At 36.9% G+C, this 19,344-nt stretch overlaps 1 protein-coding gene and 1 pseudogene across 2 annotated transcripts in view; one reads left to right on the forward strand and one right to left on the reverse strand.

Annotated features, from left to right (window-relative positions):
* Positions 1 to 19,344, reverse strand: part of LOC134789697 (neurogenic protein big brain) — a 157,664-nt gene that overhangs the window by 11,993 nt on the left and 126,327 nt on the right. The gene's annotated exons all lie outside the window — the stretch shown is intronic.
* LOC134789574 (transient receptor potential channel pyrexia-like) lies at positions 15,653 to 18,816 on the forward strand (annotated as a pseudogene).

A 19,344-nucleotide genomic window follows, 5' to 3' on the forward strand; every position in this document is an offset into this window, starting at 1 on the left:
TTCATTTTGTCGAGACAAGATTTGATTCCGTAGGTATTTATTCCGCTCAGACGAAAGGAGCTTCTCAAACCAGGCAAATTTTATTAAAATATACCGAAATAAAATCGCATACAAAATAAAAATCGACTCACTTGTGTATCAGCGCGAGAGAGTTAATTGTGCTGCGACCAACATTTACTTAAATGAGATAAATTTGAGAATTCGAATGGCACTCCTAGTCACTAACGATCCGTCCCGGCTTCGAACGGGTAACAAATTAAATTATACATCTAAACTTTCCTCAAGAGTCACTCTATTATAGAAAGGTGAAAACCGCATGAAAATCCGTTCTGTCGTTTTCTGAGTGTCAGCCGTATTCGAATGAGATACGTCAAATACTAGATATTGAAACGATCCAATCCATATCGTTTTAATATCTAGTATTAACGTATCTCATTGTTCAAATACGGCTGTTTATCGCGAACATACAAACACACAAACAGACAGACGCGGCGGGGACTTTGTTTTATAAGGTGTAGTGATACCTCAAGAAAGAAAATAATACAGAAAAAGCAGTAACTCAAGTAGAGGTATCAGACGGTCTTATCGCTAAAAAGCTCCACCATTCTTACCAACTAATTATTGTTACTTTTCTTTCTATTCCATTTTAGTTTTGCAGTCCAGTCGAGTAGCGGTCGTCGCCGTCAGTTCCACAACTTGGAAAACAAAAGGGTTGTGCAAGCTTTTATCGACTTGTTGCTATAAAAGAGCATTACATTTTATTGTTGCTATATGTTTTATAGCATTACATTTTATTCTACACGGTGCTAAAAGTTGCGGAAAAATTTACATAATGAGGAAAAGTTAGAAAAGCGTTGGCGCGCCCAAAAGGAGATGACATGGACACCTACCTTTACAACTGGCCCGAGGAAGCACAGAATCGGAAGTTATGGAGAACCAGGGGAGAGGCCTTTACCCAGCAGTGAGACACTCAAAGAAGTTAAGAAAAAAAGAAAGAATAGTACTCGGAAATCTCAGGAAAACTTCATAGAAAATTAAGGAGGTTGTTTCGGAAATTTATCAACGTTGAATTTTGTAAACTCGATCCGACGGCACATCAGTAGACTGTACCTTCCTCGTTTTAGACTTAGTTATACTCGTACGTTCCTAATTAACGAAAATGGTGTACTTTTTAAACAGTGTTCTTTATATAAAATAAAAACTTTTATACTTAAAACTTTTTATGTATCGTTAGAAAAACGCTTGTTGTAAATCTCGAGTCTGATAATCAAATTGAGTGGAATGTTTTAAATTAAAATGCTTGTTAAAAGCATGTTCTATAAGTGACATCTATTAAAAGCATTATTTTTTTCATCTGCATCCAAGCCTACTAGTACATAATATGCTCGTATGAAAGGACTGAATCATTTTCAGTCGCCGTTTCTCTTTGAATATTTTAATTAAGAGGCTAAATGGAATTCCAATTTTTCAGTGCATTATGGAAATGGCGCCGCTGAAAAGTCATTATCTTGACTTGTTATTTTGTGAACCTATGTAATTATATGGCGAAAACATATTAGGGTGTTTCAGGAAAATTTTAAATTTTATTTATACTCGGAATCAGGAGTAATCCATTTAAAAAGTCCTCACCTTTTGTTAAAAAATATTGATCTGATTACTCAACAATCCCCCTCCACCTCTTTAATCATACCCCGACTTTGAAAAAAAAAATTTTTTTTTTTCAAAAAAATTGTGCCGTTTTTTGCAAACGTATCCGTGACATAAAGCTGTAATTACCACGATACGCCTCGTTAAGTATTAAAACAATACTAGATTTACATATTTTTTAATGCCGGTCTTGCTCTCATTCACGTGCATCCGTGCGAGTAAGAGAGACGCAAGATATCAATTTAATCGTAAGTCATTGGCCAGTGCGAATTGCTCCTCGGGACAGCAAGAGCCTATAAATCTAATCTATTGCTACGCCTACGCGCTACGGCCGTAGCCGTCGTAGCGGCTGTGGCTCTACGCGCAATTTTCGTAGGCGATAAAGAAAATTACGAAAACTGATGAAGTTTTCGTAATTACAACCAAAGTTTTACAATCAGCTTTACTGAGTTACGGTCCGATTCGAACTTTAACGGCTCGATTCGGAAAATGAATTAGATTTCTACTAGACTTCAACAAGTTACGATACGGATAATTTAAAGATATTTGTAAGATGGATATGTCAAATTTGACGTTTCCGCGATTCTGGAGGTCCTCTTGAACGATTTCGACAAGTTATGACTTAGATATCCAAGTCACATCTAGTCGATATCTAATGTAGATCTAGTTGATCTCTAAATCGTCTCAAGATCTTGTGATTATCTCGAAATCCGAATGGGCCTGTAAGATACATCAATTAATAGATCTAGAAACGATATGGATCAGATGTGTAAGTGTCAAAATTGACATTTTTGTTTGAAAAAATAGACGTCACATTTGACACTGACATAACTAATCCATATCATTTCTAGATCTATTAATTGACGTGTCTTAAAGTTCGGATCGGGCCGTCACTAGTTCTGATAAAAATACCGTAAACTAAAAGTACCTAATTAAAAAAATGGTTTTATAAATAGGAGTTAGTTATAATTCCTGTTAGCATTTGAGTCACACTATATGTAAGAGTGTTTAAAATCATTGTATGTGCAATATTTTTTTTTACAGATATTTTATTGTTGAAGACATTTCTGATTGTGAAAACTACACTTTTTTTGCAATCCACTCTTATAGGTAACTTTCGAATTTGATCATAGTTCAGTAACATATTTCCGTATTAAAAATATGAATTAGACTGCCAAATATGGGTAATTACTCCAGATTTGATCGTGATTTAATGAATGTAAGTGAAAACTTCCATCACTTACAAATGCCAGCCGTAACTGATGGAGCGTCAACAATATTAGTAGAACGAATAACTTCAATGCATGTTGTTCAAACTTTGAAAATTCAATTTCCAATTCACATCATAGTTTAAACAAAGGAAAGAGTTCAATGAACCAGACGCGAGCACGGGCTCCAAGCGAGAATGACCTATTTGGGTCAAACAGATCACTGTGTTATGTCTTTCCTGTAGACATACACAAGAGTTAAGGGCTATAAAGGTTAATTTTCTTATTTAACCCTTATCCACGTGAAAAGGTCCTCCTTTTATTTAGAGAACTATGATAAAATCATTGCTTACACGCCCACAAGCTGTTAACTATAGCCCACAGGAGAGAAAAATGTGCTGTTCGCGATAACACACTAGTTTTCTCTCCTGTGGGCAATAGTTAACAGCTTGTGGGCATGTAAGCAATGATTTTATCATAGTTCTCTAAATAAAAGGAGGACCTTTTCACGTGGATAAGGGTTAAATAAGAAAATTAACCTTTATAGCCCTTAACTCTTGTGTATGTCCACAGGAAAGACATAACACAGTGATCTGTTTGACCCATTTACATATAACACCTTCGTCGAAATAACTGTTCTACATTTAATGGCGTTTTTCTAGTAACAAATCGAATAGCAAATTAACTGCTACGCTTTTGAGTGGCGGGTTTTTAATTGAATTAGGTAAAAAATACCCCTGAGGCCGACCCAAGCGTATTTAGCTTGATTGCTTTCTTGAGCGGGATGCGAAATTTAAAAATTTGTTCTTGGGTTATATTGACTTGATATTACTTTCAGTGAAGCTCACACTCTGCCTGAGTGCGGGCGAGATACAAAGCGCGTATATCAAATAAAGTTCAAATTAGTGATCCAAAGGACTCGAGCCTTTTAGCTCTTTTTTTAGGGCTCGCCTCATTTCTTGACGCCTAAAAGGCTAAAAGCCTATTTAGCTCTTTAGCCCCCGAGCCTAGTTCTATTTAAGATCCTAGACTCTTGGGGCTAATAACCTTATTAAGCCCGGCCAGCCGGTCGGGGGCTAAAGAGCTAAATAGGTCTTTTTTTAGGGGCTTAATTAGGTTATTAGCCCCAAGATTCTAGGCTCTTAAATAGAACTAGGCTCGGGGGCTAAAGAGCTAAATAGGCTTTTAGCCTTTTAGGCGTCAAGAAATGAGGCGAGCCCTAAAAAAAGAGCTCCAAAGGCTCGAGTCTTTTGGATCACTAGTTCAAATTCTTTAAGTTTGAATGTCGCTTCTTAAGATTGTATGATGGTGAACTAATGTGTGCTTTTCGGAATAAAACCTTAATTTTTAAGAATGACGTTCTAAATTCCTGATTGCTAAATTTCTGATGAGAAATTATTTTTCGCAAATTTTATAGTGCCGAATTTAATTTGGATTCGTTTATTCAATTCGAAATAAAAACTTGGAAATTTTAATTTATTTTAATGAATGAATTGGTCTCAGCGGAGGATAACGTAAATTATCATTAATTATTATTAATTAAATTATTATTATTCGAAAGACTTTTTTCTGATTCTAAAATGTACTTCCTTTTTTTTATGCTAACTGGTTATAATTTACATCACTTTTTTGCTGTGCTGCAACCTTTGTTTTCAAAAAAATCTGAACTATACTTTATTAAACGGCATTAATTTTATATAATGCTTTTTAATTGATGGATTTAATCTATCATTTATTATATTAATTTTTGCTAGTAAAAGCAGTAATTCGCCACCACAATTTATCATCACAATAACATTAAATGTTATCTTTTAAGTACTTACCATTTCACCCTTATCAAGTGCATAAAAAACAGCAAAATAAGCACAAAAGTCCGCGCCCGAAATTTGGTTCGCCGCCAACCACATTATTACCTCTTTAAATATAACCGCGAGTGTCCACAAAATGCAAATGTTGCACCTGCGTTAGATGAAAAACAAACATTTGCGTTACATTCGTCAAGCTAAAATAGAGTATATATGAAGGGAATAAGAACTTTGCAATGTTACAGATAAGATTGCCGGGTGATCTTATTTGAAAACGCTTACACGTTAGATCTAACGCTCTCTAGCAGAACCAACATAATTTAGAAAGTAAATTACATGATAATAGACTTTATATCGATGTAATTAGGATTTGTTATATGAAATTATGCCGTTTTATATGCACGTGTGTCAAATGTTTTATTTATGCAAGCTTTTTAGGGATTATTCTTAATTTTGGGGTAAATCAGATCTAAGCGGAGATAAGCGAGTTTTTTAGAATAAATCTGCTCCTGTTTTGTTCGGTGGTTTTCTCATGTGTGATGTAACGGTTCTTTAGATCTCGTTTTTGTGATTTGAACGTTCAAACAGTTTACTGATTAGAATTAGATAATTACCTACATACGGGTCTATTTACAAGAGCTGTTGATGTTAAATTCGTATTTGTCTGTCAATGTGTATACCTAAGTCAAGTACATGTGATGCCAGTATTGTAGGAAGCTAGGTTGATTTCAAAGGTGATGGTGATACATACGAATGATACCCAATAGGTATACCATAGTATGCCTACTGAAAATACATTTTATACTTATGTCATATAATTTTAGCCTTATTTGGATAAATTAGACAGGCGGGTAAGTAACGTTAAATGGTCTAAAAACAAATTTCAAACTTAGGTAAATCACATTAAAACTTTCTCGTTATTATATTCGTATTATAACAAGAATACTTACCTAAAAAGAAATTGCAAAAAAGGCTAAAATCCAAAAGTAAAAGATTGTTACAGTGAGTAAATTTATTTCCCAATAACTTAAGCGAGCCAACTTTCATACACAAGATTTATTCTTTAATTTAATTCACGAATAGATAATGCAATTTATATCCCCGATAATATGCTATTCTAAGTACACACGAAAAAGCTCCCTCGTCTATATTCGATATTCAGACTCCGTTCAGATTATCTGCATAATTTATGCGCGGGGGTCAAGTGGGCACAAATGGAACACTGGGAAGCTGGGGACTTATTAGACCCCTAACACTATAACGTGACATATTCATGGGGTTTATGATGACATATGACGTTATGATATTGAAGTAGTGAAGCGTGTCATTCAATGGCCAGCAAATTGGTGCACATTCGCACCTTATGTCATGGTGACCGGCCAGTTTTTTGGTCATTGTCACATTTGTTGCGTTTGCTTTGTCACGGACATGACAATGACCGCATTAGGCGTTTTTTGGGCGATTGGCGATTGTTTTATTAATCTGTCCAATAATGCTCTTTTGGCTATTTTTTACGCTCTGTTTAGGTACTAACTTTATATTTATTGCACAAAACCCCGCTAAGTTGAATCTTATAAAATAATAAATCATGATCTTAAATCAATATAAGCATAATAATATTTTCATTTTTAAGTCTCTAGGCTACGTTATTGAAAACGTATTAAAATGTTTCAAATACCAGCACTATATAGAATGTAATAATTGTAAAATAAAAAACGCTATAAGGAAATTTATAACTTGAAATCTAAATTTTAGTTTTTTTCAGAGTTGAAATAACTTGAAATATTTTAAATTTGTAAAGTTTATTTTTATAATAAAACTAACTTTAGTCACGTTGTATAAATTAACAACATATGTGACAATATTACATACGGCATGTTTGTTAAAAAATAAATAAATAAAGTTTTATTTCACAGACATCAACAATCAAACCAGGAAGACACAATATCAAAAGCAATTCCAACCACATGCAGCTTTCTAATAGCATCAGTCATAAACGGGACATAAAAAACCCACATCCGTCCCCTCCGTAACGAGAGAACAATTACATTTAATTTACCGCTGCATTTTTAAAGTGGTCTGTTCTTCCCGCACCTCGCCGCGCCATTAACCATCCTTCACTTCTTTTTATTGCGCTCATCAATGATCTTATTACTATCGAATTAAAGTCCAATTTTGAACGATCTGGGTTAGTCAAAAGATAAAAAACCCCATATCTCTTTGTGGCTCGTAATCCGCCGCGACATTTGTTAAAAATATATTCAAGAGGGTATCGCAACCGAACTGTTTGAAAACCCTAAAATTCAATTGACCCGAAGTGGCACTTGTAATCTGGCCATTTAAAAGTGATTAGGATTAAGTAAATTGAACCTTATGCGGTAGAAGATAAGGGTGGGGTTGAAGAGCTTGTCAAAGCGGCTAATGTATGGAGGAACAAGTGCGGGCGTTATAATTTATTTTTTATTTCACGTTTTTTTTATTTACAATTGAATAGCTAGTAATGATGATCCATTTTATGGTTGAATTCTGGCTTTGTATTTGGATTTGTATTTTGCAATATTTTGTTCGGCTTATTTATATGCGTATCAATGTTTTGTTATAGTTTATACCTGTAGTTAATGTGAAAGTTTTTTTAAACTCCCATTTTCTTCAAGAATATTAAAAGAATAAAGAATTCGGTATAAATTATTCATGTCGGTAAAAAGTAAATCGAGTCATTGGATAAAATAATATTTCCACATAAAAATAATATTCCGACCATTTGCCCAAAAGCAACAATGGTCGGCGAAATATAGATGTCAAATATTCCCGACAATAATCCTTTTTTGGCCACAAAAAGGACAAAAAAGACAAAAACGGCACTGCGGGCGTGCCCTTTGCCCTTTGAACCATAAAAAAACAACGTTGTTTTAATAGGTAACCCTTTTGACACAAATGTCAGTGAGAAACTGCGAATCCTAATCAAAACTAATGTCGAATCACTGCATTTTGAGTCTTCTGCAAACCACGCAAAGTATATTTTTAGTGAAAGGTTAGGTTAGTTATTTGTTTTTCTAGGCGTGAATGCATTCGAGTGGTGTCTGCTGGAGGGATCGCGAATGTCGTGACCATTACTCGGATTGTCGCAATATTTTATGGCCATATGGTGTTATTCACGGGTTATTTTGTGGGTTCCCACTTGTTATAATGCGATATATTTTATGGATCATATGAAAATTTATCGCCTTTAGAAACATTCAATGTGTCTGGCAGTAGTACCTACAGTAGTAGTACTCATATTAATTATTAGTTTATTTAAGTATATAGGTTTAGCTGCCGAGGTTTTCTTAAGTTCAGTTTCAGTTTCAGTTTCTTTATTCATAACGTAAGTTACATGTCAACTTTATTATACATATTTACATCTTATGTCTATTTTATATTAACAATAATAAGTATCTCATTTCAATAATCACATATAACATTGTTTGTATTCATAAATTCATCAAATGCGTAGAACGCCTTATCTATTAAATATTCCTTTAGCTTTCTAATAAACATATTGTCTGATAATTCTGCTGACTGCGAGACTGCGACTGCGGTTAAGAGACTGCGGTGCTTACACTGCTTACTTCAAAAACTCTGTCGTTGTGGAATGATGACAATAATGATTGTGAAAACTACCTATCCTTCCCCAGGCTTCAAACTATCTCCATACCAAATTTAGCGGTTTAAGAGATAACAGACAGACAGATAGATCATTATGGCCCGCATGTCTATATTGTCTATAGCCCTGATTGCCAATAATTCGCCCGTAGCTAAACAAGCCAGTAGCAATGGCGCGTGTACGGTGTATGAGGCCGACAAAACTAAAAATACCCCGAGATGCTACTTAAATATGAATCGTTACAAAATAATTCGTCGTTGTGTGCCATTGTCCAGATTAAATTGTACTGTACACTGCGAAAAGTTCTCGCAAATTAAATACGTAAAATTAGGCAAATATCATTCGTCAGTAATATGATTGATTAGACTTTTCACCCATATTTGGCAAATAAATCTTAACCGAATAATTTATTAGAGAAATCACAGAATATATAATGGTGCATAATAAATCAACATTTTTATTCGTTATTAGCGAATGAAAGTTTTTTACTCCACGAACAACATTAGGTATCAGTGGTTATAAATTTCAGTTAATCTATTTTAGATAATTATGTTCAGTCGAAAGATCCGTTCATTACTTATTTCCAAAAATATTTCTAAGTAAAAAAAAATACATAGGTTCCAATATCCTGAACTTGTGGGAGAACGTATTTATGAGTATGAACATTCTGCTTTAACTTTTCCATCCATATCTTTCGACATCCCCGCCAAAGTCTGCCAAACACCAAACTTTGCCAAGTCAATTTTGGCGGAACACAGAGTGTGAGAACTCAATAAATCAATGCTTTATCCCAAAATCGCATTAAGCAAGATCACACTAACTTCTTTAAATTATCTGCCTAACGGAAGTTTAGAAGTCGTTACAAACAATGGAGCTCTATACCTTAAATACCATTGTCATTTTAAAACGTCTAAAAAACCAAATAGCGACATATCATTGTATACTTTAACATATTGTCACAAGGTTTAATTTTCCAGGGTAGTTTCGAGTCGTGTAGGTTATAAATTTGAAGTAATTCAATGATGACTTGAGGTTCGGGAGCTTCGTCTCGCAGAAGCCGCAAGGCGATTAGCGGTGAAGTCTCATATTGAATGTTTGTACTTTGTACACATTGCGTGTGGGGTTTCGGTCTCACTTTTCAGTTTACAATAATGTATACCTACGGTGAATTTGGTAGAATGAAAAAAAAAACAATGACAATTTTGTCGGCCCACTTAAGTCTTTTGTACCTAACCTAACTTATTATTTCAGCAATCCAAGTAGAAGCAGTTGTTGACATACAATATTATCATATATTATTATGTTCTTGTCTAATTATACTGTATTATATTACTATTTACATTGTAAGTACCCATCTTGTTGCGGTGACAGCTGACATATTGGTAGGTACAATTTTGCATGTTAAGGTTTTTATAAATACATATATACCTACTCGTACTTACGTACAGTATAGGGTTGAGTTCTTCAGTTTTAAGAATCTTTATTCTCATAAGAAGATATAACAAAACTACATTTAAATGAGAAATAGACATTAAATTTAAAAAAAATATTTATAAATTATAACTGCACACATATTGTTCATTATTTATTTGAATTCCTAGGCTAGGTGATTTATAATATGAATATAAAAGTAGAATATAAAAACACTTAACAATAAAAAATACAATATATAAACATATTATAAAAAACCTAACCTAGATTGCCGCCGGCAGCGGGGATTAAATAAATAAATAAATAAATATTATAGGACATTCTTACACAGATTGACCAAGTCCCCCAGTAAGCTCAAGAAGGCTTGTGTTGAGGGTACTCAGACAACGATATATATAATATATAAATACTTAAATACATAGAAAACAACCATGACTCAGGAACAAATATCTGTGTCATCACACAAATAAATGCCCTTACTGGGATTCGAACCCAGGACCATCGGCTTCACAGGCAGGGTCACTACCCACTAGGCCAGACCGGTCGTCAAAACCCGCGGCGGGCGGTCGGTCGGTTGGCCCAAGCTGCCGGTGGTCAGGGCCGCAGAGTGAGGAACCGACGTACTATATACGCGCCGTGTCCAAAATTACCGCCTTCTGCATCTGACCCTTGATCCAACCACCCAGCGAGAGTCTCTCTAGGTGTTGGTCGAGATTCTTCGCTATGAGACCGTTCGCTTACACAACTATCGGAACAATGATCGTCGCGTCAACATCCCACATGGCGGTAATCTCGTGAGCTAAGTCTAGGTACTTGCTGCACTTGTCCTTCTCGGCCTTCACGAGATTCTCATCATGGGGGATGGTGACGTCGGCGAGCACGGCCCGGCGCTGCGATCGGCCAATAAGCCTGACATCGTGCTGATAGCAGCACGATGTCAGGCTTATTGGCGACAATAGTCCTGTCAGTGATGATAGATCGATCCCAATAGAGCGTGGCACGACCATTTTCGAGAACTGGTGCAGGTGAGTACTTGTAGTACGGCACTTCACGGTCCACAAGGCCGTATAGAAGAGCAAGCTGCTGGTGAATAATTCTGGCTACGAGATTATGTCTGTGCAAGTACTCGCCGTTAGCAAGATGAGAACAACTGGAGATAATATGCCTTACCATTGTTCTTTATTATTATTACTAAAAGTCTTGTACAGATTTTTAACGCGACATGCATTTGACGCCTCTGGAGTCACGAGCGTTCATAGGCTAGGTAATTAGCGTACCACCTGTATGCTTGTTTACTAACGACATGATTCAACAATTTATTTTTGTACAAAGATTTGACACCTACTCATCTATCCCTATTTCTTATATAAGCATTAGTAATCATTTCAATATTCAATTAGCTTCCTGGGATCGACTAAATTCGTGGTACTCGTAATATGTTGTCTATAAAAATAAATTACCCAACGTCAATATTACAAAATGTTTATAAATACTGTAATACCAACATGTTTGTTCGGGTTATAATAACATGCGAAGCAAACAAATATATTTGCTCGGAACATTACAGTCCACACAACAGGGCCGTAAAACACAAACCGCCATCTTAGAAAACAGCACCGGATGTAAGGAAAGTACGCTAATCTGGGAGCAGGACAAAATATTGTATGACGCTTAATATTTTTGTAGGTGTAATACTCTTTACTCCCATTTCATATTTGTGAAAGACCTAAAAAAAATCTTATTAACGTAAAGTAATAAAAAAAGTACAAAAGTCACGTGACTATTTAAATATGTTATTTAAGTTTCGATTGACGTTTTATATCATCGAATGTCATCTTAGACGCTTAGGATTATCTAAAACGGGGGTCTGCTTGTAATTTTTCTTAATACAAAATGACATTTGAAAGTTTTCTAGTGAATTTCTCGTATTGTAGTGATATTATTTGATTTAAACGTGATATTAATATAAGCATGTTACTTCCAGTCATATATTGTTGAGTAAAGTATTTAGTCTTAGGTAAATGAAACACTAGAAGGACGAGGAATTACTTATGCATCGCGAAAGCACCGCTCGGGTCGGGTTTTACAAAGCTACAAGTTGTAAGTGTTTGTATATATTTGTAATATAAGTATTACAGTAGAACCTGCGTAATACGATTTGCCGAGTAATATGGCATCTAACACTGGTTCCTGCAAAATGTTTTCATATTTTTTTTATTGGTTAATTCACTTTACCGCTTCAGACGAGTTCTGACATGGTCCCCTCAGAATTTTCTAGGTTTTACAGCAGTTACTTGCCTACGTACGTACGTAAGAGATATTTCGAAGTGCTTACTTTCCTGTTTTCATTATGTTAAGGTGTTCTCAATATGGAGCGCGACGGTGTAATGGCAGATTTTATCGTTTCTCGCCGCCGGCAAGAAAAGTGTTTGTTCATTGGAAAATTATTAGGTACATACTAGCGACCCGCCCCGGCTTCGCATGGGTTACACAAAACCATAACAAATTATACACTTATATAATCCTTCCTCAAGAAGTTGCTTCGTTATTCCTTCCTTCCTCCGTTCAGTATTAGTTTTTGAATTTATGGTGAACATACACCCACCAGAGACGCGGCGGGGGACTTTGTTTTATAAGATTTAGTGATGTATATTCGAAGCTTGAATTTGTCTTAGACTTTACACATCTATTACCTATAATCATTGAACCTTTGATAGTACCTATGTAGACAAACCATACTATTGCGCTCGATGTTCCACTTATCTGTTACTAGCCTTACTAGTAATAGTGGCTGAACTATGTGCTTACGTGTTACTGTATTGTTTGTGTGCACAGTGAATAAAGTGGAGAATAATAACAGTAGCTAGCCTGGGTTTAATTTCCTGAGCAGGCACTATGTTCCCAATGCTGTGGGTGCGGGTGACTCTAGTCCTCAGTAAAATATGGTCCCTATACACCAAAAATCGTCTGTAACTTCAAATTCAGTAACAACTACGAGCAAGCGACCTCCAAAGATTATTTATCTTTTTTTATCATAGTTCATTCTTTTCGGATCGTCACATTTTAATATTTAAACTTAATTTTTTACTAGTTTCTGCCAGCGACTTGATCTGTGAGTATTTTATTGATTAAGAATACTCACAGGTACTACTTCCCCAGGACTCAAACTGTCTCCATACTCCAAATATCATCTAGATTGGTTCAGAGGATTACCGCTGCAGGGGACCATAAAGTCCGCCGACTATTGGCCGAAGGGTGTCGAATTTCGGAGGTTCCGAGGCAAACGAACTGCCGAATTCGAACTGCCGAACAAGACCACACGATTCAACGCCACTCCTTTTTGTCGTCTAAATAGTGTTTAGTTTTTAAGTTTATACTATGCATATACCTATATATTAGTCTCTAAGCTATTTGTAATATGGGCCTTGTTGCCTGATTTAAATTTCAAATACATAAATAATAAAAATAAGCGTAGATACAGAGTTGACAAATATACAGAAAGTTAGTTCACATTTGTATGTTTGAAAGACAAACGTAAGGCACGTAAACGTAAGGTAAGGTAGCTAAAATATTATATTTAAGGCCAAAAAATTGCCCACTTACGCTGGAGCGCCTAAGCCTTCGACTCAAAGTAGGTAAGTCTTAGGAACAGCTGCAGTCGGGCGGAGATGAGATGACGGACTGACGACTTATCAGCCGTTTGTTCGACCCTGATAACGCCGGCCAATATTTACCGCGCAGACGTAAGGCGGACAAGGTGCACAAATACTGAATACTGAGAAATGAGGATAACATTTAAGAATTACGTTTCGGAAAGTAGTTAAAAGATTACGTATGAGGCAAAAAATAGATAAGGTATCTTATTTGCGGTAAAATTCTACGAATGTAAATAAAATGGGGAGGTATCACGCTCTGTTACATATTTCTGATCTTAATACTGGTATGCTTCTCTTTAGTTTACATTATGTATAATAATACCTAGCGTAGTTAAGAGTTAAGGGGACGACCACTTTTCCATATAATCGTAGTACCCATTATCCTCTTTGTATATCGTCACTACTTAGAAAAAATCTCGTATCTCGCACTGCTACTCAAAGTTAAAACGCAGTAACTATGTATGCATCCTATACATAGTTACCACATTTTTCTTTTGATTGACAGAACAGGATACGAGTTTTTTTTCAAAGTAGTCACGATATTATATACCGAATACTTAAATATTGTGAGAGACTTGTTCGTAAAATCAGTTTAGATATTATATCAACATCGCGGTAGGTATCTTCTACTTAAATGTATCCGGAACAAATGATTGTCATTGCCATCCAGCGAAGACAATCAATTTATAATACATTACCCAATCAAGGAACAAATTAGTATTAATTCAGAGCGTTCAGGATATTTCAATTAGAGTCGTTGTTCTCATGCGGGCCGCGCTCGGAGCGCCAATGAATTTGCCATTAACTTCTGTCACAGATTTAGTTTTGATGGTAACTTATGAATTTAATTTCGAATTTTGCTTGAGAGGGATTTTAAATCGGTTTAAGTTAGATTACTCGAAGGAAGTAGGTATGTAATATTATTTAAAACCAAATTTATTCGGCAATCAAATTTATAAGTTGAAAACAAGTTATGAATTATAATTTAACTAAATACTAAAAGTGCCTAAATTTTTACCGAAAGCGCTATAATTACAAACATTTATTTTATTACATTACGTCAGGCAATCAAGTGGCTATACCTAATTGGTTTTGAATTAAGGTATACTTTAGTCTGGGCCTTTCTGTATATCGTTTGTCGTCATCGTCGGATGACGACAACATATTGAATTTTAGGACAAAATATTACAATTAAATTCCACCAAAAAAAATGTGTCTAATGATGACGGATGTCGTGTAAGACGTGTCGTCGCTAATGCAGCCATTCGTTACGCAGCAGATCTCGCTGGAAGGGTTGATCCCATCACTTGAGGTCCCTAATCGATGCCCGTGCTTGGCCTTTATGTGACAAACTCGCTGATTTATAGATTACAAGTAACGATGACTAGAGTTCCACAAGGCTTGATACTTGGTCTACTGCTCTATTTTATGTGTTTTGTGTAATGGTCCTACGGTTACTGCGATTGTACGGGTGTAGTTTTTTCATCACACTTGCTCGTGAAAGGTGGCATTAAGGCGACGCAGTCCGTAAATCCTAAATTCCACCTAGGGCTGTAATGTATTTTTTCATCTCACTTGCTAGGCGATGCGGCCCGTAAATCCTAAATTTCGACCTCTGGCTATAATTTACGAACGAAATTAGGCAGAAGTTTTATTTATTTCTCATATTAGTGTGCCACGGGTGGTACAGGAATTAAGAACTCGTGTTAATTAAGCCCTCGCCTCCGACTTTGGGCTTCAATTCACACTGTAAATTCTTGTTTACTGCCCTTAACACACAATGTACTATTGCCACATTATTGGCTGTAAATCAATCAATCGCTGTCAAGTGGTAAGAAATGTCTAAATTTTTTCTTCAATTGCGGAAAATAATACCTATTTCTAAATCACCTGCCTACTCGTATGCTATGCAAATACGATTTCTTTAATACCTACCGTAAGTGTCTGATCTCAATACTTACCAATGTAAAAGATTTCAAAGCTGGAATGACACTAGCGGACAACCATAGATCTCATGAAAAATATCAAGATTACTAGCAAATATTAGGTCCCTTGTGAGACAGGGAAAAGATTGGTCGACCGATAGTCGGACTTGCTTCTTTCCACCTCATTAATCCAACAATGGTACATTAACGAGTGTACAAAAACCCTCTACACTGGAGGTTTGAACAATCACATAAAAAGTTTTTTTTGGTGTACAAGTAAATAACAAACACGTGCTGCACGTGCAAAGTTGGTGAAAGGCAAACCGCAATGTCAAAACGATAAGGAAAAGTAGGTACACCATTCATAATTTGCTTACTTCTTAACTACTTTTTTATTCACCAAACAGAGTAAGAACGATAGCAAGACTTATCAAATTCGCACTAATTAAAACTCGCAACAACGTCTGACAAAGAAGTATAAAAATATTGTTATAAATTATCATGTCAAAGAAACATCAACACAAAGCCTTAAAATAAACAGAGATAACAGATAAGGCTGACGACGTCGTCTCAGTCGCACACGAGCCATGGACAATTTCGGTTACCGCGAGATGGCTTGGTCTACCCCCTCTACAGTTTCATCGACCCGCATGTCTACGCGATCTCGTGTCACCAGCAGCACCAGGGTGCGAGATGAAGAATTCCCCCTCAACACATCCTACAGATATCTACGAAACCTCGACTTAGTTGAAGGTTCCCGAGAGAAATCTAAAGATTACTTGTTCGTTGGACCGTCTCCGCCAGCTGAAGATGCGGTGCATATGTACCATAATTTTGTTGTTTTGCCCACGGACCCTGAAGCCAAGATCACCGCGGATTCAATTAGGCGGGCCTTGTGCGGGCGCGCCTTTACCTTGGGTGCTGGAAGATTCTTCGACGACGTGGAATGTGGACTGGTCACCGTAGATAACATAGAGGAACATATTACATCTGCCCCGGAAGGCGTATTGAATTTAACATTGTTATGGGCGGCATTTCTGTCACGTGACGAATTGCTGCCACCTATTTTAAATGCTGGGGCAGATATAAACTCGGCAGAACCACTAGGACTGTCAGCTCTGCACTTGGCTGCCTTCAGCGGCGCAGCGAGGTCTGCAGTGTTCTTAATTTCTCAAGGTGCCGATCCAGATTTTACCCCTAAATATTTTGCTCCCTTACACTGCGCTGCGTTTGGAAATTCCGTGGAAGTAGCTGAAGTTTTAATAGCAAGCGGCGCTTCCTTACATGCAGTTGTACAGAGAGCCGGCTGCGAAGATAACCTAGTTCATTGCGCAGTGAGGTGCGATGCAATAGAGTGCATGGAACTGTTTATAGATAAGGGTGTTGATCCAGGCTACGTGACTTCAGGTGGATTTAATGCATTACATTTGGCGGCAGACCTCGGCGCGCAACGATGTCTCACTTACCTGTTGAAAGCAACCAAGATTCCCGTAAATGGGCTGACAAAGCTGCGAGACAAAGAATGCACCGCATTACATCTGGCCGCCGCAAGAGGCTACCACGAATGCGTCGAAATACTGTTGGCAGAAGGTGCAAAGGCTTATACAAAGAATTTCAAAGGTTTTACTGCGTTACATCTCGCTGCCATGTGCGGAAGTTTGGAGTGTGTCGAATTATTACTTAGAGATGGTAACGCTGATGCAAACGCAGAGGATTACGAAAAACGCACAGCACTTCACGCTGCACTCAGTAACTCGGAGCGCGCATGTGATATCATAGAAGTGCTCGCAGGTTGGGGAGCACAAGTCAATAAAAAAGATGAGTACGGCATATCTCCGCTACACAAAGCGGCAAATGATGGTTTAACTCAATGCGTGGAGACTTTGATCTATCTTGGCGCAGATGTTACTTCTAAATCGAAAAAGGGCCAAACAGCATTAAGTGTAATCGCACGAAAAACTCCAAAGTCTTTAGCCATTTTAAGACATAATTTGGATAGCGGAATATCACTCAGTATTCCAAAAGCGGCTAATGAAGAAGTTGAAGTAGAATTTGACTTCGGACGTTTGTTGAAGTTCTCATACCCTCGAGAGATTACTTACTTGAACAGTTTGATCGACGAAGGGCAGAAAGACATTTTACTGCACCCACTCTGCTCCGCGTTTTTGTTTATGAAGTGGGGAAAGATAAGAAAATTTTATTTGGCAAGACTTATCTTTTGCTTCCTATTTGTAACATTTTTATCAAGTTACGCTCTAACTGCCGTAGTCATTACCTGTAGAGGTAATTTTACAACGAAATATGGTGTAAAGAATGAACTTTGTCAAAAGCAGTCATTATTGGGTGACATTTTGGAGGAAAATCCGATAGAATTCGAAAGATGGGTGTTGATGGGGATAACAGTTTTCGAAATTTTTCGTAAGCTTACAGGAATAACTGGTTACTGCAGCATTTATCAGTACTTTACCACTTTTGAAAACATGATGGAATGGTTCGTCTTATTGTCAGTATTTTCACTGTATAATCCCCCTACAAACTACAGTTGGCAGAATCATGTTGGCGGTTACGCTGTTTTGGGAGCGTGGACGAACTTGATGCTAATGATGGGTCAGCTCCCGATGTTCGGCGATTACGTGGCCATGTATCAAAAGGTACTAAAGGAATTCCTGAAGCTGCTATTAGCGTATATTTGTTTACTCATGGGGTTCGCTATTTGCTTCTGTGTCGTGTTCCCTAATGAGGAGATGTTCGCTAATCCTTTAATGGGTTTCATCAGTACATTGACTATGATGGTGGGAGAGTTAAATTTGAATATTCTTATAAACGAACCCGACAAAGATGATCCTCCATTAGTGTTCGAGCTATCGTCTCAGATTATTTTCATTCTGTTTCTCATGTTTGTGACTATAATTCTAATGAACTTGCTCGTCGGTATCGCAGTCCACGATATCCAGGGATTAAGGAAAACGGCTGGTTTGTCCAAGCTTGTCCGACAGACGAAACTGATTCTCTTCGTCGAGATGGGTATGTTTAGTCCTTGGTTGCCGAAGTGGCTCCACAAGTACGTGTATAGAACAGCTCTGGTGTCTCCGGAGGCTGGCAAGGTCATAATGAGCGTCAAGGCGTTGAACCCTCGCGAGAAACGACTGCCGACCGACATAATGATGGCCGCTTATGAACTGGCGCAATTAAATAAGATGAAATGCGGAAAATCCGTCCAAGAGGTGTTACACAAAAACAAATATTCTTCAAAGCTCAAGAAAGGTGATACATCAGAAGAAGCTAGATCAGACTACGTTTAATCTGAAGAAGATAGACCAAGAGATGAGGCATCTGAATACTTTGCTGATTGAGCAACATTCGCTTTTGCAGACCTTGTTGAAGAGTCAGGACTCTCGAGTCATGTCGTGCCACACTGCTTCTACCGCATACCCAGACTCTCCAGTGTTCTTTTCTTATGATGCTCAAAAAATACAACAAAATCCACAAGATTACGAATAGGTATCTTAAACAATATTTTTTTATGTGTATTTTTTTACGAGTACTTATTTGCTAATAAGTTAATATATGATAATAAAGTACGCCTTAAGATTATTGTTTGTTTTGCTTATTTTTTATCTTTTAACTAAGATTAAATTCATTTGGGTATTATATTGTGTAAGCAAGTACCACAGAGATTCACGAGTAAAGTCCGTGTTTAATGCGCAATATGTGCCCATCATACACTTCACACATAGCCAATAGGAGGTTTTACAATTGTCGTTCAATTCACGCAGCTTTATGGGCCTATGATCTCAGGCTTGCCACAATAAGCTAGGGTCTCTGATTGTTGATTGATTGATTGAAGAAATTCAAAGGACCGTGGACAAGTTCTTATTCGATATGTTTTGTTACCTACTTAATTAAAAATAGTTTACCTTGCTAGACTGGAATATAGATTTAATATAATTGATAATCTTTCGCCCTGAAAGCACTTTTTTTCCCTTGGGAAATTAAATCCCCTCAGGATTGAACGTAAACGTAGCGTTA

The sequence above is a fragment of the Cydia splendana genome, chromosome 4, assembly GCF_910591565.1.
Source record: "Cydia splendana chromosome 4, ilCydSple1.2, whole genome shotgun sequence".
In the NCBI taxonomy this organism is placed as follows: Eukaryota; Metazoa; Arthropoda; class Insecta; order Lepidoptera; family Tortricidae; genus Cydia; species Cydia splendana.